This window comes from Schistocerca nitens, chromosome 1 (assembly GCF_023898315.1).
Source record: "Schistocerca nitens isolate TAMUIC-IGC-003100 chromosome 1, iqSchNite1.1, whole genome shotgun sequence".
NCBI classification, from domain to species: Eukaryota; Metazoa; Arthropoda; class Insecta; order Orthoptera; family Acrididae; genus Schistocerca; species Schistocerca nitens.
In genome coordinates this window covers 1,177,966,488-1,177,987,286 of record NC_064614.1, presented here as the reverse complement: position 1 = coordinate 1,177,987,286, position 20,799 = coordinate 1,177,966,488, and the positions used below count along the sequence as shown (strand labels likewise).

At 43.6% G+C, this 20,799-nt stretch overlaps 1 protein-coding gene and 1 non-coding gene across 3 annotated transcripts in view; one reads left to right on the top strand and one right to left on the bottom strand.

Moving 5' to 3' along the window:
- The window catches only part of LOC126239060 (chordin-like protein 1), a 625,989-nt gene that overhangs the window by 277,103 nt on the left and 328,087 nt on the right, over positions 1-20,799 (top strand). The window lies entirely within an intron of this gene.
- On the bottom strand, positions 4,170-4,244 carry Trnai-uau (transfer RNA isoleucine (anticodon UAU)). Its single transcript has one exon. It is a non-coding gene; the product is annotated as a tRNA-Ile (tRNA).

Genomic DNA, 20,799 nt, shown 5'->3' with positions numbered 1-20,799 from the left:
AAAGGTTACACGTGTATGCGTTACGGAGGTCACGGCCAAGCTGCTAGGGCCTTTTTTATATTCGGTCCTCCATCGGCACAAGATCCTTAGTAAATGTATATTACATCTTCAGTAACCCATTTTCCCCCTATAATGCATCAAACTTCAGATGGTTGTGGGGCCGTTCTCCATCTCATATTGTTCGTATTGTATCAAGCACATGTGTTTAAACCTCAGGAAGTCCTAGACCAGTTGTTTTACGTATCCTAATCTTTCTCTGACAGTAACGTATGCCCTTACTTCTTAAAGAGCTCTATAATCTATTCTTGCTTGCCTTAATCAGTTCACTTCTCTGGTAATTTTTTTCTGAATCATCAATATATTGTCGCCTCTTCCGTAACTAAAATATTTTCACTACCTCAACTGATAGAGGAATATGCGTATCCCACTTTCAGGCTGATCTGGGCTGTTGTGTCAGACCTCTGCCGAAACATACAGCATTATCCGATACCATGTGTGGGCATTCGCCCCATAAGCAGAAGAAAATAAGAAACTTATTGTATTAAAGGTGTGACATAAAGCCACGTAGGAGATTAGCGACCATTCTATTGAGTATACATAGATCTGCAGTTATTCTTCACAAATAATGAAATTATTCTTTACCTGGTGTATGACTTTTCGTGCGACCTCGTCAGCTTAACTACAAATCTACGTATGCATACTTATGGTACCGTCGACTGCGGGACCACGAAAGTTAGATTCAGCTGCCTACTTGTGAGGTTGACTTCCTTAGCGCGCGATTACACCTTTCTACATCTCGGTTTCGCAAGCCACGTGATGGGTGTATACCACCGTCACTCACCTTCTTGCCTGTTGCAGTCGCCAACGCTACCCGGGAATAACAACTGAGGCGTTGGGATCAAAACTCAACGGTAATATTTAGATACATTGAAAAAAACTTGAATAATATTACTCTTAAATTTTATAGGTACTCCCACATGCTCAGCAGCAAGAAGACAATCTTATATCAATATCTGTAGCAATACAATAACGACAAATAACAGAAAATGGTAGTAGAAAATGACTGGCATAGCCCCTTTTTGATTGAAACAACTCTCATTTTATCATAAATATCGTGTATCTAAAAAAATTGCATATTTTCAAGAAAAATATTCATTTTAATCATTTCAATATGTTCACACACATTCCTATTATCTGTACCATTCGTAATTAAACAATATATACAGAGCGGTCCAAAAAATGTATCCACTGTTTAAAAGTCCATAACTGCAAACTAATTGACGGAGTTGTCTCATCTTTGGTGGTGTAATAGTTTGTAGTTCCGGCAATCGCCACACAAGCGTTGTATTGCGTTGTTTTGTTTTGTCAGATGACAGTCGCCATATAGTGAGTGTTTTGTTCTTAGTTGCACCTAGTTACTCGAGTAAACATGGCTGGCGCAAGGCTTACATTCGATGAAAGGAAGTCAGTTTTGAAGTGGTATTTTAAGTACGAAAACATTAATGAGGTTCAACGGCAATGGCGAAATGAGTATCAAACAGAGCCACCAACACATTTAACGATTCGTCGCATTCGAGAAATTTGAAGCCGAAGGTTGTGTTAAAGGCGTACACAAACAACGATCTGGACGACCTGTAACAAGTCCAGCTAACCCCCGTCATGTGTTAAAACAATTCACTCGCTCACCACAGACGTCTGTAAGACAGTGTGCCCGTGAAACTGGAGTGAGTCGCTCAAGTGTTCGGCGAATTTTGAAGATAGCAAAGTGGAAGTGCTACATCCTACGATTGCTACACGCAATGAACGAGGACGACCCAGGTCGTAGAATGGAGTACTGCGAGTGGTTTACTAACATGGTGCGCAACGATGAAGAGTTTGCAGAGATGATTGTGTGGTCTGATGAGGCACAGGTCAAACTCAGTGGTACAGTAAATCGCCACAATTGCATCTACTGGGCCGCCGAAAATCCGAACGTCCATGTAGACCAAGCCTTGAATTTGCCAGGAGTAAATGTGTGGTGTGGGTTGTCTTGCCGGAGCTTGATTGGGCCATTCTTCTTTGATGGCACAGTTACCGGTGAAGTGTACCTTCAGAAGCTTCAGACATCCATTTTACCTGCCATCCGAGACTTGTATGGAGACGGAACAGTTTACTTTCAACAAGATGGTGCCCCAGCCCATTATCAAAATCGTGTTAGAGCGTATCTCGAAGAAAATGTACCAGGAAGATGCATAGGCCGTAGAGGTGCTGTGGAGTTTCCACCACGTTCCCGAGACCCAACTCCTCTGGACTTTTACCTGTGGGGAACACTAAAGGACGTCATTTATCGACAAAAGGCACACACATTGGATGAACTTCGAGAATCCATCGTACATTCATGTGCAAATATCCAACTGAACACGTTGCAGTCAGTAGTTCGTGCTGCAGTTCGGCGGCATCGTTTGTGTGTGAATGTTAATGGTGACCATTTCGAACACCTACAGTGATATCTTTAATTTGGACTTTAAGCTACACTTTCACCAAAATTGAGAAAACTCCGTCAATTAGTTTGCAAGTTATGGACTTTTAAATAGTGGATACATTTATTTGGACCCCTCTGTATACAATGGAAGTCACTTCTCTTTTTAATGCCTTGGATTATAACATGGGGGAGCTAAGTCCACATTTTTTTTAACTTATTAAACAAACCTGTTTATTTTGACAGACACGCATGTTCCTAAACTTATCACTCTCTATCACTATCCATAATTTCAATTCCGAATTCCTCTCCACCAGTCACTTTATCAAAATACTCACGAAACTGCAAAGGGAAAATGTCAGGCACGCATGAAACATCCTATAGTTTCTCATGTTTCAAAGGAATGACGTCTATTTACGACCTCGGCACATTATGAAATTGAGGGACTATCCCAGTCTTAACCAGAGGAAATTCTTATTTCACAATTTCACTGCTATTGGGTGAAAGAGAGATGCATCATCACTGAACAGTGTCCTCAGACATTTTGTGTTATGTAACAGTCCAATTTATAATCACATTTCAGTATAATGTTTCTACACAACTTGCTTCTACTATTATAATATGCACAGAGCATACAAACAATGAACATTGTATGACAATTTACCTGTAATATGCATTTGTTTCCATTTTAGCAACAATATTTTCTTTCTAGTTGATATGCTCTAAATCCATGACTTTCTTTGTGTAATCACATTTCTATTCCACAGTTCAATGCGTCGTTTCTTCCTTTCGAATTCATGGAACCTTCAGATGATTCCAGAGACGATTTACAAAGCCATTTTGAAATCTCTCAGGTGTTAACTGCATCCCGCTAGAGTGCCGTCATCACCTCTCAAGTACTTTCGTGCAATATGGAGACTGTGCAAAGTCATCTTTCTGCACGAAACGAAATTTCAGGACTGGTTTAGACAGGAGGGAAATCCCTGAACACGTCCCATTTAGGACCAACAAATGCGGAATCGCGTGAAAATAACAACTCATATACCCCAAAAATGATAAGCCCTATTTTTTATCTCAACTCCTCAATTGATGATAAACCTCTGTGTGAGTTAGCGTGTCTCTATTGTATCCCCATGATATTTTCGCCAGATAACGTGAGTAAGAGGAAGCAATATATTGCTTTAGTCTTCTGGGAACGTACGCTGTCGAAATTTTAAAAGTAAACCAAACCTTGATACAGAAAGCTTCTCTCGTAATGTCCGCTACTGATGTTGACTGACCATCTTCGCATGCGCTAAATGACCCTGTAACGGAACGTGCTGCTGTTCTTTGGATAGTCTATTTCCTCTGTCAATCCTGTCTGATTCGGATCGCAGACTAGCTAGCAGTACTAAAATTTTTCTAGCGTTGCGGCGTCCCTGTATATACGAAAGCATCATCCGTGAAAAGCCTTCCAGCATTTATATTTATGAGAAAATAAATCTTACATTTAGCTGCAGTGTGGCAATGAACGAATTCGACAGCGATAGATGAAAATTTGCGCCGGACGGGCAGTCGAACCCGGATTTCCCGCTTTACGCCAGCAGTTACAGGCTGCGGTCACAGGCTACAGTCACAGTGGCACCGATATCGGTGGAATTAGAATTGTGTATTAATACCTTCAGCTGCTGACAGGCGTTGATATATATCAACGAGCACAGGTGAAAATGTGTGCGCCGACCGGGACTCGAACCCGGGATCTCCTGCTTATATGGCAGACGCTCTGTCCATCTGAGCCACCGAGGGCACAGAGTATAGTGCGACTGCAGAGACTATCTCGCGCACGCCTCCCGCGAGACCCATATTCTCACCTTAAATGTCCACACACTACATTCGTAGTGTTCCTACCCAACACACTCATTAGTCGTGAAAGACATTCTTACCAAGTCCCGTAAGAGGTCGGGTAATATGTGTGCATCCGCACAGAAGAAGAAGATCATAGCCGGTAGTGCCAGAACTATATACTTATATGGATATGGTGTCGGACATACCCGCCAGGGTAGCCGAGAGCGTGCCGGCACGGTAGCTCAGCGTGTTCGGTCAGAGGGTTACGTGCCCTCTGTAATAAAAAAAACTGAGTTAACAGACCAACAACGAACTTAAATGGATGCCTCACGACGTCCGCTCCGAACAGATGCAACGAACAAAAGCGGAAAAAAAGCGTTAACGCGCTGCTTACTGGACTCGGGTAGGCGCGCCGGCCCCGGATCGAATCCGGCCGGCGGGTCGATGTGCCGGCCAGCCTGGATGTGGTTTTTAGGCGGTTTTCCACATTCCCCTAGGTGCATACCGGGCTGGTCCCCAAGTTTCGCATCAGTTACACGAATCGCAGACATTTGCAACACATTCGCACTATTCCATGGCTTACATTAGACACAGACAACTGGGGTACACTAATTCCTTCCTGAGGGGTACGGGGTGTCGGCAGGAAGGGCATCCGGCCACCCTTTAAACTTACCACGCCACATCCGATTAACCATGGCCGACCCTGAGTAACTGCGGCACAGACAAAGAAAGAAAGAAGGAAAGGAATGGTGTCGGACATGTCCGAAAGAACAGACACCATATCCATATATCGGTGGATTCTGCCGATGACCGACATCAGCCTAAGACGGCCGATCTTTTCAAATCAGTTCGCCACATGTACGGTCACACTGCGGCGTATCTCATTGTCCGATCGTAGAGACTTCGGTCTACACTCGGTGAAATTCGGATCAGTTTGTTTACTTCGGTCAGATCGAACGACGTTTTTACACACGAAATATCGTCAGAAGCTGAAAAGTTCATTCCAAGAAAGAGTGAGTTTGTGGCACCCGGAGAATGAAAAATATCACAAACAGAATGTAGTTGAGAACCTGTGGACTGAAATCGCAGGTTTAGTGGACATCACAAGAACACAGAATCTATATTGGATATTTTAGGCATAAATTGTAACCTCAAAAAATCAGTAATGGGACATTACATTTCAGAAATAGAGAATTCAATATTCCGAGATCCACAGTGCCAACAGTATACCGAGAATACCACATTTCAGGCAGCACCCCTCACCACGGACATCGCAGTGGCAGACGGCCTTCACTTAACGACCTAAAACAGCGGCGTTTGCTTCGAGATGTCTGTGCTCACAAACAAGCAACACTGCTTGACATAACCGCAGAAATCAATTTGGGACGTTCGAAGAACGTATCCGTTAGGTAAGTGCGGCGAAATCTGACGTTTATGAGTTGACTGTAGATGACCGACATGACTGCCTCTCCTAACAGCACGACAGCGCTTGTAGCATCTCTCCTGGGCTCTTCACCATATCGGTTGGAACCTAGACGACTGGAAAACCATGGCCTGATCACATGAGTCCCGATTTCAGTTGGTAAGAACTGATGGTAGGTTTCGATTCTGGCGCAGATCCCACGAAACCAAGGACCCAAGTCAACAGGGCACGGTGCAAGCTGGTGGTGACTCCATAATAGTGAGGGTTGTGTTTACATGGAGTGCACTGGGTCCTCTGGTCCACGTGGACCGATCATTGACAGGAAAAGGTTGTGTTCGACTGCTTGGAGACCATTTGCCGCCGTTAATGGACTTCATGTTCCCAAACAAAGATGGAATTATTTTCGCAGGAGAGCTTCTGTGAAGTTTGGAAAGTGGGAGACGAGGTACTGGCAGAAGTAAAGCTGGGAGGACGGGGCATGAGTCGTGCTCGGGTAGCTCAGACAGCCGGCATGGTAGCGTGTTCGGTCAGGGGGTTAGCTGCCCTCTGTAATAAAACAAAATGACAAGGAAACCTCCCCATCGCACCCCCTCAGATTTAGTTATAAGTTGGCACAGTGAAAAACTTGAAAAACTGAACACAGATCAATCGAGAAAACAGGAAGAAGTTGTGTGGAACTATGAAAAAAAATAAGCAAAATATACAAACTGCGTAGTCCATGCGAAGATAGGCAATATCAAGGACAATTAGAGTTAAGGAGCGCCGTGGTCCCGTGGATAACGAGAGCTGCTACGGAACGAGAGGTCCTAGGTTCAAGTCTTCCCTCGAGTGAAAAGTTAAATTTTTTATTTTCAGCTTATGTGACAAACTCTTATGTTTTCATCACTTTTCTGGGAGTGATTATCACTTCCACAAGAAAACCTAAATCGGGCAAGGTAGAAGAATCTTTTTTACCCATTCGCTAAGTGTACAAGTTAGGTGGGTCGACAACATATTCCTGTCATGTGACGCACATGCCGTCACCAGTGTCGTGTAGAATATATCAGACGTGTTTTCCTGTGGAGGAATCGGTTGACCTATGACCTTGCGATCAAATGTTTTCGGTTCCCATTGGACAGGCACGTCCTTTCGTCTACTAAACGCACGGTTTTGCGGTGCGGTCGCAAAACACAGACACTAAACTTATTACAGTGAACAGAGACGTCAATGAACGAATGGACAGATCAAAACTTTGCGAAAATAAAGAAAGTAAAATTTTCAGTGGAGGGAAGACTTGAACCAAAGACCTCTCGTTCTGCAGCTACTCACACTAACCACGGGACCACTGTGCTCCTGAGCTCATATTCTCCTTGATGTTGCCTATCCTACGCACGGACTACTCAGTTTGTATATTTTGCTTATTTTTTTCATAGTTCCGCACAACTTCTTCCTGTTTTCTCGATTGATCTGTGTTCAGTTTTTCAAGGCCTATCCACTGTGCCAACTTATAACTAAATCAGAGGGGGGTGCGATGGGGAGGTTCCCTTGTGAGTTAACCGATCAACGACGAACTTAAAACGGGTGTCTTACGACGTCCGGCCCGAGCAGATGCAACGACCGAAAGCGAACAAAGGATGGTAGAGCACTTGCCCCGGAAAGGCAAAAGTCCTGAGTTCGAGTCTCGGTCCGGCAGACAGTTTTAATCTGCCAGGAAGTTTCAAACGTGGAATTTTGCGGCTGACAATGCGCCATGTTACCGGGCCACTATCGCGATTGGTTTGATGGACATTCTGGACAGTTGGAGCGAATGGTATGGATACATCCATACTCCGCAAGCCACCTGACGGTGTGTGGCGGAGGGTACCCTGAGTACCTCTATCGGTTCTTCCTTCTATTCCAGTCTCGTATTGTTCGTGGAAAGGAGGATTGTCGGTATGCTTCTGTGTGGGCTCTAATCTCTCTGATCTTATCCTCATGGTCTCTTCGCGAGATATACGTAGGAGGGAGCAATATACTGCTTGACTCTTCGGTGAAGGTATGTTCTCGAAACTTTAACAAAAGCCCGTACCGAGCTACTGAGCGTCTCTCCTGCAGAGTCTTCCACTGGAGTTTATCTATCATCTCCGTAACGCTTTCGCGATTACTAAATGATCCTGTAACGAAGCGCGCTGCTCTCCGTTGGATCTTCTCTATCTCTTCTATCAACCCTATCTGGTACGGATCCCACACTGCTGAGCAGTATTCAAGCAGTGGGCGAACAAGCGTACTGTAACCCACTTCCTTTGTTTTCGGATTGCATTTCCTTAGGATTCTTCCAATGAATCTCAGTCTGGCATCTGCTTTACCGACGATCAACTTTATATGATCATTCCATTTTAAATCACTCCTAATGCATACTCCCAGATAATTTATGGAATTAACTGCTTCCAGTTGCTGACCTGCTATTTTGTAGCTAAATGATAAGGGATCTATCTTTCTGTGTATTCGCAGCACATTACACCTGTCTACATTGAGATTCAATTGCCATTCCCTGCGCCATGCGTCAATTCGCTGCAGATCCTCCTGCATTTCAGTACAATTTTCCATTGTTACAACCTCTCGATACACCACAGCATCATCTGCAAAAAGCCTCAGTGAACTTCCGATGTCATGCACCAGGTCTTTTATGTATATTGTGAATAGCAACGGTCCTACGAGACTCCCCTGCGGCACACCTGAAATCACTCTTACTTCGGAAGACTTCTCTCCATTGAGAATGACATGATGCGTTCTGTTATCTAGGAACTCCTCAATGCAATCACACAATTGGTCTGATAGTCCATATGCTCTTACTTTGTTCATTAAACGACTGTGGGGAACTGTATCGAACGCCTTGCGGAAGTCAAGAAACACGGCATCTACCTGTGAACCCGTGTCTATGGCCCTCTGAGTCTCGTGGACGAATAGCGCGAGCTGGGTTTCACACGACCGTCTTTTTCGAAACCCATGCTGATTCCTACAGAGTTGATTTCTAGTCTCCAGAAAAGTCATTATACTCGAACATAATAGGTGTTCCAAAATTCTACAACTGATCGACGTTAGAGATATAGGTCTATAGTTCCGCACATCTGTTCGACGTCCCTTCTTGAAAACGGGGATGACCTGTGCCCTTTTCTTGCCTTATGGACGGTTATTGAGGCAGCATGACTCCATGCCACGTGGAGTCGCTGCACTACTCCCGGCAAAAATAGTCCGACACAATATTAGGAGATACCCAATGACAATTTGCCAATTCAGTGTGTAGTTACTGTAGGAGATCTTTTTTGGGTTGTGGTAGGTGTGCAACAGCGATCTACAAATTATGACTCCTGCGTCTTGTTGTTTATGCCACTAGGGTGGTGACTGTTATGTGAGGTAGTTTGCAAATGTGGTGTTTGTGTTTCCACTTTTCAGTGCTTTAGAAGTTGAGTTCTTATTCTAAACTATATGCTTGTCACGTTTCTGAATGGCGTCATTGAAGTTAATTGACGTATCTCTGCACAACTTCAAATAAATACAGAAAAAACAGAGTGATCGTAATCTTACTTCTCGAGAACATCATCAATCATCTCGAGTGTGTAACAGAACGTTTCTCCCCTATTCTCACATATTCGGAAAACTTGTCTGGTCTTTTTGATAACTGAGGACAGCGTGTACGGGGGTTGCCACGTAGTTTTCGAGACAGTTGTAGCTCACTCAGATGCATTCGGCGTCTTTTCAGTAGCTAAAGCCGCAATGCAGCACTCGCCTCCAAGCACAGAGACGTCATGGCATCGATCTCCCCCTCTGTTAAACCTAATTCATTTTAGAATTTATCCTATGTTAACCTAACCTACTTGACCACCCCCCTAAAAGAAAAAAAACCTGACGAATGGGATGCGACGTACTGTTACCAGGGTATCCGCCGATGTTATCGGAGGACCTCTGGGACGGCGTCTAGCAACTGTTCCCAGTGCCAATGTAAAAGCAACTTTTACCGCAACGCCATCCGAGCACGTCCTCCGTCGACCCAGATCCCTGTATGTAGCACGCTACATACGGTAGCAATGCCCCCTATCCATTACTTCACTTGCTCGACCCTGACTGTGTTCCTGCAAGGGTTCGGACACTGTTGTGCATCCGCACAGAAACATCGTACCGCCGTCTGGCGTATACATGTTAGTTAGTTAGTTAGTTGCGTGTTCCGTTGATCAGTCGCACGGTACGGTAGCCGTTACGATGTGGAACGTATCAAGTGCACAAGAAATGCACATATGAAACAAGACTTTTTAATATATAATACAGAGGTTAAGATTAATATTTCTATTATTTACCCCATTCCCTTAAATGGCACAAAATGCATATACCATATTTATAAATTTATTTATTCCTATTCAAGAACTGATCTATGGTATAGAATGAGTTGTCAGAGAGATATGGTTTCAGTTTATGTTTGAAACTATTACTGGTAATTTCTCGAAAATTTTTATAGCATCATATTTTACCCCTTCCTGCACCAAAGATTGGTTGAGTAAAGGGTAGTGTAAGTCTTTCTTTTTTCTGGTATTATAATCATGAATGTCACTGTTGTTTTTGAACTGGTCCATGTTGTTGAGAACAAATTTCATTAGTGAGTAAATGTACTGTGAGGCTGTTGTAAGAATTCCCATCTTTTAAAAAGATGCCTACAGGATGTGCGACTATGAACCCCACACATTATTCTAACCACTTTCTTTTGAACAGTGAATACTTTTTGTCTAAGTGTTGAGTTACCCCAAAATATTATTCCGTATGACATCAGAGATTGAAAGTATGCAAAGTATGTTAGCTTACTAATTTCTATGTTCTCAAAATTGGCTGTTATTCTGATTGCAAAAGTTGCTGAACCTAGTCGCTTTAGAAGATCCAAAATATGAATTTTCCAATTGAGATTCTCATCTATATGTACACCCAAAAACTTAGTATGCCCTACCCTGTCTACTGATTTCTGTTGATGGGTTATATTTATTGAAGGAACTATACTTTTTGCAGCAGATAATTGGATGTACTGTGTTTTTTCAAAGTTTAGAGCAAGCCCATTTGCAGAAAACCAATTAATGACTTTTCCAAAGACCTTATTTGTATCATTTTCAATTGGACTTTCTTTTAGTGGATGCTTGTATCATCAGCAAACAGTGTCAGTTCAGCTTCCTGGTTCAGCCAGGAAGGTGGACCCTTGATTGAACCCTGTGGAACACCTAATGTAATTTCACCCCAGTTAGATGAAGCGGCAAACTTATTTAAATCACTTGACCCATATAAGGAAACATTTTGGTTCCTCTTCTGTAGGAATTGTAATTTCTGTAACATAATGTCATGATTCACACAATCAAATGCTTTGGACATGTCCGAAAGAAGACACCATTCCTAATAATGTACATTCATTGTGAAATGCAGTGCCTTATAACACCAGCTTGAGGTACGTCGGAAGTTACTTTTATGTTTGAAGATTTCTCTCCGTTAAGAACGACGTACTGTGTTCTGTTTGCTAGGTGTTGTCTTCGGTGTGTCGGTTGAGTGTAGGTCACTGTAATGGACGTGTGCACGACGTGATGTCATGTTTATGTTGCGGATGACAAAGAGAAGGGATCGAGACATGTCGTTGCCTATTATAGTGCGAAGCGGATCGATTGTTTTTAGGTCCCCCTTAGGCGGACAGACGGCCAACAACCGTGTGACACGTTCTGAATCCTCGACACACTGTGTAGCTGTAGAGGATTGGAATGAACACTACTGGCGATGACTTCTTAGGGGCAATTATTATTCGTAACGGCTACGTCAGAGTCGAACGCCACAACATAGGCGTGCCTTACGAAGCTCTTGTGCACTACGTTGCAATAGACCTACCAGTTCGTAAACGTAACGATGTGTATTGGAACTACGTCGACTTTCTTCCCCAGCATTTGCCCCGCGGTGTGAAAAGATCGGCTGATAAGTAGCAGTCACTCATTGATCTGAGCGCATCTCGTACACTGTGTTTAATTAAACAGGCCTTGGCTAAATAGTGTCAATTACGAAGGCGCGCTGAAAACTAATGCCTCCGATTTTTTTTATTCTGCCCTCACTATCGGTTGAGGTATTGCATGTCATGCATGTTACTCGGTCGACTTCCCCACTTCGCTGAAGTAAACTGGAATCCTATGCTGCTAGAGGGCTCCAACGTTTAGCGTTTAACATGGCAGTCTGTAACGTAACTACGTCCGTGTGTGAGAAAAATGGTTCAAATGGCTCTAAGCACTATGGGACTTGACATCTGAGGTCATCAGTCCCCTAGACTTAGAACTACTTAAACCTAACTAACCTAAGGACATCACTCACAACCATGTCCGAGCAGCAGCGCGGTTCCGGACTGAAGCGTCTACAACCGCTCGGCGACAACGTGTTTGAGGAACAGCGTCCTGTAGACGAATTTCTATCTGCAGGAAACGTGATTCCAATTGAAATCCAAGGAAGAATGTGCGACTTTGGGTTGTTTGTGCTCGTAATGAAGGAAACGATGGTGCTAACCCGAACGTGTGTGATAGAGCTCGGAATGAGCGACCGCGTGCAGCAACCGACGAGACTATCGAAATCGGGTTGATGAACTCATCGGAGACAATCATCCAAAAACACAGCCGCATATCACGAGTGAGCGTACAGGCCATCATGGCAGAACTCTGGTACAGAAAACTGTGTACCCCGTGGGTGCCTCTAATGTTCACTTCTTACACGAAATTTTTTTTTTTGTTTGGGTTTAAGGGCGCTCAACTGCTGAGGTCATTAGCGCCCAATTACACGAAATTAAGGAGATTGGACATATGTCAGCAATTTTTTTGCGTTTTGAATGTGCGGGTAATGGCTTCCTTCACAACAGCGTGAGAGGTGATGAAAGCTGGGTTCACCATTTTGGCCCCAAAAGCAACAGAGCATGTCTTGTTCCCCCACAAAGGATCACCGACGCCAAAAAAATTCAAGACCACGCCGTCAGCAGGCAAAGTCATGCTCAGAGTGTTTTGGGATGCTCAATGTGTGGTGCATTTGGAATTCGTACCTAAAGGCACCACCATGATCTCTGCAAGGTACTGCGAGACGCTCAGAAATCTCGAAGCCCGAATTCAAAGAGTTCATCCACGCATGGACCACTCTCTCCTTCAACGTGACAATGCCCGACCACACACGAGTGCTGCGACATCTGCAACAATCCGACACCTTGGTTTCACTATCATCGATCATCCTCCATACAGTCCCGACTTGCACCCATCCGATTTTCATCTGTTTCCTACACTTAAAGAACACTTTCAAGGACATTACTTTGGTAGTGATGAAGCGGTGCAAGCAGAGGTGAGGTTGTGTTTGTGGTTCGTAACCTCCCAACTCGCCAGATCTGAACTTGATCGAACACATCTGTGATGTTATCGTACGTGGCGTCAGAACTCCACGCCGCCCCCCCCCCCCCCCCAACGGAATTTACAAGAATTAAGTGACTTGTGTGTGCAGATGTGATGCCAACTCCCTCCAGCGACCTACCAAGGCGTCATTGGTTCCATGCCACGACGCATGGCCGCTGTTATCCGTGCCAAAGGTGGACGTACTGGCAATTACGTAGGTGGTCATAATGATCTAGCTGTAAGTGTATGTTTGTCATTTTCACATCTGTGTGGAGGCTAAGAGCTGTAACTCGACTGTGATGCTTATCGGAGAAGCAATTTCAGGACAGTAAATGTAGTACTTCAACCTTTATCAGTTTCATTTTCGATGGTGTCTCGTCAAATCAAGACGTGAGCTAACTGAACGGAGATTAATCCGTTAGTAGCACTGCTCCACAGAGTGTATTTGCAGACGTGTGGGCGCTTGTGGACAGGACAATCGTGTGGCACAGTACAACAGCAGCAACCCCATGGCTGATAACTGTGTGGAGATACATCCACTGGTCACTGAGTCGGCCTGTACTATCCAAGCCACTGCTCTCCTGGTTGGCTTTTGAACCGAGCCGCTACTTTTTTCATAGCTCCTCAGTTCCAGAATGAGATTTTCACTCTGCAGCGGAGTGTGCGCTGATATGAAACTTCCTGGCAGATTAAAACTGTGTGCCGGACCGAGACTCGAACTCGGGACCTTTGCCTTTCGCGGGCAAGTGCTCTACCATCTTAGCTACCCACGCACGAATCATGCCCCGTCCTCACAGCTTTACTTTTGCCAGTACCTCGTCTCCTACCTTCCAAACTTTACAGAAGCTCTACGCTCGTCTCCTACCTTCCAAAATTTACAGAAACTCTACGCTCGTCTCCTACCTTCCAAACTTTACAGAAGCTCTTCGCTCGTCTCCTACCTTGCAAACTTTACAGAAGCTCTACACTCGTCTCCTACTATCCAAACTTTACGGAAGCTCTACGCTCGTCTCCTACCTTCCAAACTTTACAGGAGCTCTTCGCTCGTCTCCTACCTTCCAAACTTTACAGAAGCTCTATGCTCGTCTCCTACCTTCCAAACTTTACAGAAGCTCTACACTCGTCTCCTACCTTCCAAACTTTACAGAAGCTCTACGCTCGTCTCCTACCTTCCAAAATTTACAGAAACTCTACGCTCGTCTCCTACCTTCCAAACTTTACAGAAGCTCTTCGCTCGTCTCCTACCTTCCAAACTTTACAGAAGCTCTACGCTCGTCTCCTACCTTCCAAACTTTACAGAAGCCCTTCGCTCGTCCACTACCTTCCACGCTTTACAGAACCTCTTCTGCGAAGTTTGGAAGGTAGGAGACGAAGTACTGGCAGAAATAAAGCTGTGAGGACGGGGCGTGAGTCGTGCTTGGGTAGCCCGCGAAAGGCAAAGGTCCCAAGTTCGAGTCCGGCACACAGTTTTAATCTGCCAGGAAGTTTCAGCTCCTCAGCTGTTCGCGTGAGGCTACAATTTCTCTGGGTCAAATGCTGGCATGTTCGATATTCGAATTGTTTTCAGCTCTCAGATTTTCTCAGTGAGACTAATGGAGGGAATGAGATGATCAAAAAAAAAATGGTGCGTGAAACAAGCATATATATGCACGCAATAAACAAATGTATCGTTTGTAATACATTGATGCGAACAAAAGTCGATGAAACTTGGGCCATACATAGAAAGAGCTGCTATACCATAGTACAGTGCAGTACACAACGTAACTAAAAGAAATACGCAGTGAGACGAACAGAAATGGAACTTCTCTTTGAAGACAACAATTACACTTATCATGTAATAAATTCAAGGCCACCTCCTCCCCCAGGCCTTGCCAATAAACTTGGGTTACTCATGGTACGAGCATAGAAATGGTTTATCCAGTTTATTCCATTGATAAAGACTTCCGGTATCTTGTTACAGCTGTGACAACTGGGCGAAGTTAAATCCTCCACCTGCCCAACCCCAGGCCAACCTACACACTTTGGGATAAGAGCACAGATTCAAGGTCACTGACAGTTTCAGGTTACAGTTGATCTTGAGGGGAGGTATTAGGTTACACATGAGGTAATTGGGCTTACTAAATGGCCTTGAGCCTGGGTACCCTGTCCACAAACCCCTCCCCCTCTCCCTCCCCCCCTCCCTCCACGCACCTAAGATACTCCTGGTACAAGGTACAAATGAACTTGAGAGGGTTACACGGATAAGCTCTTCCGGGATAACCCCCACCCATCCTCTCCCCCCCTAACCACTCCCAGCTCCCCGAGACCAATAGGATCAAAGCTCCCGAGTGGGTGGCTCCGTTCTTTAGCAATGCACCATAGCAAGGGGACCATCAGATTTATGTGGGCTCAGGGTTTGTTATAAGTAATAGTAAATTAAATTTGTTACAGTTACGTAAGGTCTAGGGAGAGGACCAGTGTGCAAATATTAATTAAATTTAATATTATTACAAATAAACAAATTTCGTTATTCGAGATGTATGAAGACATATGTATGTAAGTACGCTAACTTACCATATTTTACCACATTTTTCGAATTTTCCATTGTTCATTTGTAAATGTACAAGAATTGTACAGGGTATACCCAGAAAATAAGTTGAATAAATCCGTAAAGAACAATTCATTGAAAATAAAAGTACAAATGTGTATTATTCTTCAAAATAGCATCCTTGGGCGTCAATACACCAGTGAGTCTACCGGCGTCGATAGGCTCCCAGGAACACGTTGATAGGAACCTCCTTGAGACACCTCGTCGCGGTGGTTTTCATGGCGTCTACCACCCAGAAATGATGGCCCTTTCAGCTTCTCTTTATTCAAGGAAACAAATGGAAGTCTGCTGGTGCTAGATCAGGACTGCATGATGGCTGGGGGAATCGTTGTCACACCGTGCCTTGCCAGGAACTTGCAAGCAATGAAGACAGTCGTCGTGATGGAGATGGCAGTTTTCACTGATCTCCTTCCTGACGTGAAGTATCTGGTTTCAGAGCCTTTCAAGGACTGTCAGCTAAAATTGGCTGCTGACAATTTGTCCCTGAGTAGACATTGCGTCTGGAATAAAAAAAAAAAAGACGATGAGCATCGCCTACACCTGGTATTTCGTCATCCTTGCCTTTTTTGGCTCAGGGAAAACCTTCATATGCCACTCTGCATTTTCTCCTTTTGATTCAGGGCCGTATTCAGAAACCCATGTTTCGTCCACTGTTACTACATTATCCAAAAATTTGGGACACTTTCGCAACTTTTCCCCCATCAGTCATAACACTGCAGTCTTCAGTCTTGTCAGGAGACAATCATTCGATTTACTTCCCTGTATGTTCCTATTACAAATTACTGCAGCGAAATATTTAACAACAAATATGGTGTTTTACAGAATTATATATTAAATACCACAAGATGGTAGATAATATCTAATTACACCATCTCTACATTACTAGTGCATGTGTGTGCTATCGTAGTGTATCTGTTACAACGAGTGTGTTGTTAGAAATAATGACATCATGGCAAAATCTTGGTAATTGTATTACGTCATGCCAAAATGTGCATGGGTTGTACAGGGGTTCCCCTGGGTGACCTTGAATGCCTGGCCGTATTGTAATGAAGAATATCAGCATAGTGCACTGAAACTGCTCACCGATTGACACACTTTCTTTTTTGCCGTTCCTCTAACTGCCTCATGGAGCGGGGCCAGGCCCATGTGACCTAAAGCTTTCTGTGCGCGACTGGGAGAACTCTGGCGATGCGCTTTGTCACCTTATCGAGTCCCACCGAATTGTTAGTTTGTTATGTTACCTTATCGATCTTATCCTTCAGTTATGCATAGCAGTGTAGTTCCCCTGTCCTCCATCACAGTAGTTGATTAGTCAGCGTCTGTGAGTGCCACGCGGACAATAATTCGGATAAATAGTGTGCTTTCAGGTGATCAGTTGAGTTGTTGATTCCATTTTCTGCATGATATTTCTACGACGACCAAGCCGTCTCTTTTCAGAGTTCTGTTTGTTATGCGTACTCGGGATTACAACCAGGTTAGGAAGTACTATTGGGGTCGCGCCCTCATTTACAGAACTTCGAGATCTGGCTGGATTCCAGGCGGTAAGTACACGTAATATCTATCACAGGTCGCAGCACATGAAGAAGGCGACTGGGAGGGTCGTCGAAAGTCAAGCAGACAGATGGAAAGAACTCTGCTAGGCTTCTGTCCCACTTCCCAGACTGGGCTTCCACATAATTTCCTTCTCGAAGAACTAATGGACTGCACATGGCCATTGCTTTCATCACTGGTCTTTCCTCAGTTTCCTTACAGACACTTTAACAGCGTTCATGTCGAGTTCTTTGTACGGGAAAAGCTTCTCAGAACTGATTTCTGTTCTAAAAATACGCGAGTCCTTCATAAAGAGGAATCGGCCACGTAAACCGAAATTTCTCCAATGAAAATAACACTGTTCAAGGAATTCTCGGTATTTTCTGATGGCGTAAGTATCGTTGAAAGAACTTGCCCTCACGCGAGAGTGCGCAAAGAAAAGCATGGAGACAGGTTCGTTTCTACAGCACCCCCTGCAGGATCTGCCACGCATTGTAACGGTACTAATACTTATGGTTTAATTTCTGATTGAAAGTTCTACCTAAACTCGCCTTTTATAACATTAATCATTCAGTTGCTATTTTACGCCTTGGCGGTCGAAATTCGTGTTGCTTGTTACCATTCCTGTGGTATTTGTACCCAAACTCACCTTTATAACATTGGTCCTTCAGTTACTGTTTGGCGCATATGTGGTCGAAATTTGCGTTGCTTGTTAGTATGCCTGGGGTAGGAAAACTTTCCATTGTCGATAACAGGGGAAAGAAACGTGATTAGCTGAAATTTCTGATCACATCGTAACTCCACAATATGGAACTGTGGGCTCGCCTTGATGCAAAACTTTTGTTTCTTATATTTTATTCCCAAACTAGGTTCTTTATTCCCATTTACTTTACGTTGCAATTTAGTTTTTACATTCGTTGCCGCTGTTTCCGGCATATTTTCTGCGTTTTGTTGCCGTTTCTTCGGCATACAGCATGTGATCTTTAACTTCGTTTGTCACCTTGCCGCTACTTTTAAACACAGAAAAATTTTACTTTTAGACCTTTTTCGTAATCCAAAATATTACGCCATCATGGTAACCCACTGACGTCGTACTTCGAAGTCGTGTTTTGTAGAGAAAAAGCTGTAAATTATTTCACTCATAACAAGCTTATTAAGTGATAGCAAAACAGTGATTAATGTCAGTTATTTCTGTTCGAGCACGAATATTCACAAAAAAAACTTGTAAAATAGCACGAAAATGGTGTGCAAATATGGATACTACCCACATCAGTCACAAAAATCTTTTCAAATGTTGTAATAAAGCTGGGTAAAATATTATAAAGCAGTATATTAGTCTACAGGCAGCAGCTTGTTTATTTAAACATTTTACATGAAAATCGAATCAAAATATATTTATACAAATCGCAAACTTAAATGGCTCCTTAAGCCCCGGCGCATTGTAAGTGTGTCTCACATATGGTGTATGACACATTCAACCCACGCATCCCCGCACGTGTCTTGGATGGACTTTTCATCTAGAAAGGCTTAGGTTGCCTTTCAGCGTTGATATCAGAGTCATTATCGCTGTCCACAAGGAGATGATCGTAGGAATCTGATGAAATTTCGAATAATCTGGTGAGTGGAACTTTCTTTTTCTAGAGGCCTTTGGTCTTCCTAGCCCTGCCCACAAGCCAGTTCCAGCCCCTGAAAAGCTCAAGGGCCTCTTCTTGACAGCTCTTTTGTCAAGGTGCTTGGTCAACTCATACTCGTATAGCGTCTAGTGATGAGGCTGATGCTTGCAACTTTGCGCCCCCATATGGTGCTTCTGTTCTCAGTGCTCGGAACGGGAGGCATATCGAATACGAAACTGCATTTGATGTCCTTAGGGAACATTGCAATGCTTAAATAATGTATACCACTTAAGCAAGATGGCCCCTATCACATGTAACCTGAAGACGTGGCTGACTATAGAAGTGTTCCTAAACGTAGCTTAGGATTCTGCTTTCCGAGTATTACTGTGAATTTATTTTGAACTAACAGTAAGGACAAGAGAAGTTTCATATACCTGCCAAAGATTTGCAGTATAGAACAATCAGAAAGTGGTGCCGTTTAGAGTCCTGGCCACCAGTATGCAACAACTGCCCTACATCTACAACTATATCTACGTGATTACTCTGCTATTCACAATAAAGTGCCTGGCAGAGAGTTCAATGAACCGCCTTCAAGCTGTCTCTCTACCGTTCCACTCTCGAACGGCATGCGGGAAAAACGAGCACTTAGTTTTTTCTATGCGATCCCTGATTTCTCTCATTTTATCGTGATGATCATTTCTCCCCATGTAGGTAGGTGCCAACAGAATGTTTTCGTAAACACGAAACTGCTGATTGAAATTTCATGAGAAGGTCCCGTCGCAACGAAAAACGCCTTTGTTTTAATGATTGCCACTCCAATTCACGTATCACGTCTGTGGCACTATCTCCCCTATTTCGCGATAATACAAAACGAGCTGCCCTTCTTTGTACTTTTTCGATGTCATCCGTCAGTCCCACCGGATGAGGATCCCACACCGCACAGAAATACTTCAGAATAGGGCGGACAAGCGTGGTGTATGCAGTCCCTTAGTAGACCTGTTGCACCTTCTAAGTGTTCTGCCAATGAATCGCAGTCTTTGGTTTGCTCTACCCACAATATTATCTATGTGATCGTTCCAATTTAGTTATTTCTAAGTATTTAGTTGAAATTACAACCTTCAGATTTGTGTGACTTATCGCGTAATCGAAATTTAGCTGATTTCTTTTAGCACCCATGAGAATAACTTCACACTTTTCCTTATTCAGTGTCAATTGCCACTTTTCACAACATACAGATATCTTATCTAAATCATTTTGCAAGTCGTTTTGATCATCTGATGACTTTACAAGACGGTAAATGCAGCATCATCTGCAAACAATCTAAGACGGCTACTCAGATTGTCTCCTATGTCGTTAATATAGATCAGGAACAATAGAGGGCCTATAACACTTCCTTGGGGAACGCCGGATATAACTTCTGTTTTACTCGACGACTTTCCGTCTATTACTACGAACTGTGACCTTTCTGACAGGAAATCACGAATCCAGTCGCACAACTGAGGCGATACTCAATAGGCACGCAGTTTGGTTAGTAGACGCTTGTGAGGAACGCTGTCGAAAGCCTTCTGGAAATCTAAAAATATGGAATCAATTTGACATCCCCTGTCGCTAGCACTTATTACTTCATGAGTATAAAGAGCTAGTTGTGTTTCACAAGAACGATATTTTCTGAAGCCGTGATAACTGTGTGTCAATAAATCGTTTTCTTCGAGGTACTTCATAATGTTCGAATACAGTATGTGTTCCAAAACCATACTGCAAATCGACGTTAGTGATATAGGCCTGTAATTCAGCGGATTACTCCTACTTCCCTTTTTTGGGTATTGGTGTGACTTGAGCAATTTTCCAGTCTTTAGGTACGGATCTTTCTGTGAGCGAATGGTTCTATATAATTGCTAAATATGGAGCTATTTTATCAGCATACCCTTAGTGGAAGCAAACAGATGCGGCAAATTTATTTGCTTCCAACACCTGTGGTGTAC